Source organism: Brassica oleracea, chromosome C9 (genome assembly GCF_000695525.1).
Source record: "Brassica oleracea var. oleracea cultivar TO1000 chromosome C9, BOL, whole genome shotgun sequence".
Classification (NCBI taxonomy): domain Eukaryota; kingdom Viridiplantae; phylum Streptophyta; class Magnoliopsida; order Brassicales; family Brassicaceae; genus Brassica; species Brassica oleracea.
In genome coordinates this window covers 31396296-31401396 of record NC_027756.1, presented here as the reverse complement: position 1 = coordinate 31401396, position 5101 = coordinate 31396296, and positions in this window count along the sequence as shown.

Genomic DNA, 5101 nt, shown 5'->3' with positions numbered 1-5101 from the left:
TTGTTATCGAGCTGTGGATCAACTAGGTTTGAGCTTTTAGGCCGCTAGAACTAGGTAACTCGCTGACAGCCTTTTCGGCCAAAGCTTTTATGATCTCTTGTAATGATCGCAACGCTCTCACGCGGACTCAAAATAAGATCTATTGTTTTCTCTAAACTCGTTTGTTATCTTTTCATGATTTCCGCATATATTTGGTCACTTGCCGTTGGCTCTCGCAGAGATCCGGGACCTCTGGGAAATTAGGGTTTTCCTAGTTTCCTAATTTTAACTTAAATCGACAGTGCGAATTTCGGTTCCCACACTGAGTCTTCCCGATCCAGCGGATAAGGGGTTTCCTTAAACCTGCTGGGTACGAGGTCTGAAGGAACACTAACTCACCCCTAATATGCATAGCATTGTGGGTTACACAAATGTTGTCGGCCAAAATATAACCAATACTAAACCCGGTAATATAACCAAGGTTTCAAGTAACAATCACAACACAATCAACCACGTTCCAGAATCTAGAATAAAGACTAATTCCAGAATACCTAACTATCCACAACTTAGCGATATCATCTAAGGATTCAGCATTCGCTAACTAACCAATTAACCTAACCATTAGCATGCTACTATGGTTCTCAAGCAATAATAAGAATGCTATCAACTCAATCAACATAACCTCAACTATTAACTAATCAAACCGTTACTCAGTTAGACCCGGTCTCCTGCCATGATCCAACTTCCAAGTAACGGGAACCTACATGAAAACAACTCAGCAATCAACTGATCATAACTCACAGTTTTTGGTTGACGGTGGCCTTGACCCCAAACCCGACTTCTGCGATCCGAACCCTTCCTCGACCTTCTCAAGTAGACCCACCTCCAGACTGATCTTGAACTGGTCTCCACTAGAACTGATCTCTCTTCATTTGAACAGAACCTTCTCCAGGTGCTGACTCAAAATCGTCAGAGTAACTGTTCTCGAAAACTGCCTAAATCTCTCGAAAACTGCCTAAATCTCTCGAAAACTATCGAAACTCAATATTTTTTTCTTTTCTTTCACTCTCAAGTTTTGAACTGACTTTGATGTGTTCTGGATGTGTTCAAATGAGAGGGGGTCGTGGGCTATTTATAGGAATCAGCAACTAATCACAAACAAGCCGTGTGGCAGCCCGTGTGTCGCTTCGCATGGCTCCGGACGCATGCGCGGCGACACCTCGTGCTCCACATGGCTGGTTGCATGACCTGCTCACATGCAAATTGACACCACGCCCTCTACCTGTCTGGATGCATGGCCTGGCTCCATGCAAGGAGACACCATGTCCTCGACATGTCTGGCCGCATGGCCTGGTCGCATGCATCTGAAGCCCGTTCTGATGATCTGATTATTTTTAATAAACTCCAAATAAATCCTGACCTGACGGAAAAATATTTCCCGAGCCTCCGGCTTCCCCGAAAAATTCATAATACCGAAATTAGGGTTTCCGGCCAACTTCGGGTTTTCCCGTCATGCTTTGATCCCATCCTGCTTACTTCCCGTCCTGCTTGGATTCATCCTGCTTCAAACTTATGATGTCTCTGAATTAATATTCCGCTGATACAAAGTTTCGTGGATTACTTCGTGGTTAAGAAACGTCGTTCTTCTAAAACGTCGAGCTTCTAAAACGTCATTCTTCTAAAAATGTTTTGCTTCCAAAACGTTCGTCTGATCAATCTAAGACATCTTTTAACTATGTTCAAGCATCTTATTCGACTCATAGTTCACTCACGATGAATTCTTCTACCACCTCGTTCTTCGAAACCTCTCGATCGATCTGATCGCTCGCGACTCAACCACCCAAAAGATACTCGACCACCTTTTTTTTTTAAAGGGTTTCTACAGCTATGACTTTCTGGGAGTGTTCGGCCTCGTCCTCAGAACCCCCAACCAAAGGAGCGCTGTCGTCCCCCTCCGGCATAGCAAAAACAGCTCGAATCCGAGCTTGGTCAAACGTTGACCAGTACGAACGATCTCTCCGAAGAATCCCGATCAGACCACGAATCTCGTCTGACATCGAGGAGCTCCCAGAAGAAGCTGAATCGATCGAAGAAAAAGGAAAAGTTGAGTCACCAATTTCCCAAAGAGAAAAATTGACACATAGATAAAAGAAAACTAACCGATATTCTCGGCCCAACGCCGAGGAAGCCAAGAGAAGTCGAATTCACCCATGGATCCTCGATCCATATTGAAAACTAAAAACTGTTCACGCCACTTCTCATCGCGATAAGGGATGTCCTCGATGACGTGGCGACCTGGGCGCGGACACACGAAGAAGGTACCAGGGTTCTACTGGTTCCGCTTCACCAGAACAAGCTGTCGGAACTCACTAAGGCCAAAAGAAAGACCTTCCTCCCTAGCCTTAACCAAGAAGGCGATAACATACCTAAGAAAGTTTGGGAGGATCTGAGTAAGCGATAACCCAAGCTCCGCCAGAATCTCAAGTATTGGCTCAGGGATCGGGAAGATAAGATCACAAGAGTGAAAGAAAGAAAGATAGGCTCCGTAGTTAATACACTAAAATTGGATCTTTCGTCTACTGTCAAGTTAACAGTGTAGTTGTAATATCTTTAGATTCAATTCCAGAGGACCAGTTCACATTTTATCTTTATGGAATCAAAATTTAGCTAAAACGAAATGGAGGTTTTTTAAAATTTAAATAACGTAAATAAAGAGTAACAAGATTAGGTTGTTTTGAATTGATTTAAAGATGCTAGTCTAAGGTTTCTTCTTCAGGTTATGAAATCGCAAACCAAGCAATTATTCAAGTCCAGTTTATAGTAAGTCTAAACTCGGATCACTCTAATTGAATCAACCCACTTTCATGGTGTTGATTCCTTTGCAAATCGGTTTTGATGCCTAAACTCTCGTTTGGATCAAGACACGATGGCAAGCTTTAGACGTCAAGTCCGATATGTTCACAATACACCCTAATATCTACTCTCGCTGACCAGGGATGCAAAGCTCATTCAAATCATATCAGGTTATCAATTAACGGCTAGCTAAATCGATCAACCCTAATTCATGCACTAAGTGATCGGTTCAATGCAAGCAATAGGAACATATATGAATGTAGACAATCTCAAGATGACTTATTTATGCTTAGCTCACGAATCCAAAACCCTAGAACCCTACACTAACTCGGTGACTACTCAGACATAACACAAGAACAGAGAAGCATGATTTCTGAATAATACTGCATGTAATAGATCAAAGAAATCAAAGGGTTCAGGATAATCTTCTCTATGAGATAGATGAGGCCTTCTCCCTTACAAGTAGCAATCGCTAAAATCAAAGCTCTCTCAGGTCTTTTCTTGCATAAAAACTAAGGTAGGTCTAAAATAATAAATAGGAAACTATATATATAGGAGCCATAGGCGGCTAGAGGAAAGAATAGGAAATCTAGGGAAAATCCCGAAATATTTGGAAATTTTCTTTTTTATCTCTGTCGCTGGAGCAGGCACTCAGGCTACTCTGGTTGGCTGTTCCGCGTGAAGACTCCAAATCATTATTTTCTCTCTTCTTTTCCTCTAGCAGGTCCATTTCCCATCCAATGCAACTCTAGACCTGTTATGACTCAAAAGGGATTAAAAAGACTCGATAAAACCTTGAAAACTATTAGTAAAACATTCGTATAATGTGCCAAAAACACAATATATCAGTAGTAGCCTTCTCGCACGGTTTCGGGAGTCTCATGCGTACCGGCCAAATCAAGAACGACGGAGCGATCGACCCCGTACGCCTTGTAAAGGTCCTCGAGATCATCGGCTTTAGTAGTCGGATGTGGGAAATTGAACGACGAAGACATCTCAAGCTCAACGAACAGAGAATTTCAGAGCAAAGGAAAGAGACAAGAAAGAGGAAACGAAATTGAGGAAAAAAATAAGATCCTCTACGTATATAAAAGCCACCTTAACGGCTCTATCATCGCTTTCAAGAAAAAAAAATGATGACCTAGTTTACGCCCCAGCGGCGGCTGAGATAGCCGTTACCGATTAAAATAATAATAAAAAAACGCGCCAACAAACGGCTTTTTCAAAAGCCATCATTAAATCGAATCCGAGCGATATCGGTTACCAAGCGGCGAGACCCAGATTAAATGATTACCGCCTCTTTTCTTTTCGATCAAATCAAAAGAGACTGGGGGAAAAATGTTGGACCCAATTTTGGGTAATACATTAACGGGCCGCGATCAAAGACATGGGCCTTAGGGAGCTGAAGCCCATAGCAAATAGTCGAGCTCGAGGAGGAGTCGTCGAGGTCGCAGAGATCGTGGAACAAGATGCGGATATTTCGGAGCAGTTACAAAGATCCCGAAGTTGACACACTATAAAGGAAGAAGAAGGGAGGTAAAGAAGGACACGTTGGAAATCCTAGAGAGAGCTACACAATAACATCGGCCTTGTTTTCCTCCCGATCTTAGACTCTTTCTTTACGGATCTCATTTGTATCATTCGATCTAGTTCAACTCATTGTATTCGATCTTATTCATCAATAAAGTCCATTTCTACCTATTCATGAATGCAACCTATATGCTCTAGACTCAATCCTAAGAATGCAAGTGATGCAACTACATGCTTCTTTTTGTGTGTTTTCAAATTTTTCAAAAAAATTTTGGTTTTTCTATGCATATATGTATGTACAATGCAAGACTCAATGCAATATCATCAAAGCAAACATGATCAAATACTTGGTATTTCCCCCAAACTTAGTTCACACAGTCTTTGTGTTAGTAAGTTGAAAGAAATACCCAAAAGAAAGAATAAATGAAAAGAAAAATTGGTATATACATTGGAAAGGTTGGAGTGGTACCTCAAGCGGAGAGTGGAGAAGGACGATTCTTCCCACTTTCAAGAGTGATGGTGAGAACTTGAGAGAGAAGCTCTTGAAGCTTGATTGGATCATCTTGGAGCTGTGGAGTGATGATGGCCTTTGCACTTGAGAATGGTGTAGACTTTCCCTTGCATTTTATCTTGTACTCAATAGCTCCATCCTTGAACTTCATTGGGTGAAGAGTGAGAGTGTGTGGCATCATATCAAGAGGTGGAGGGTGAGGTTCTTTCATCATCTTCTTCTTGTCAT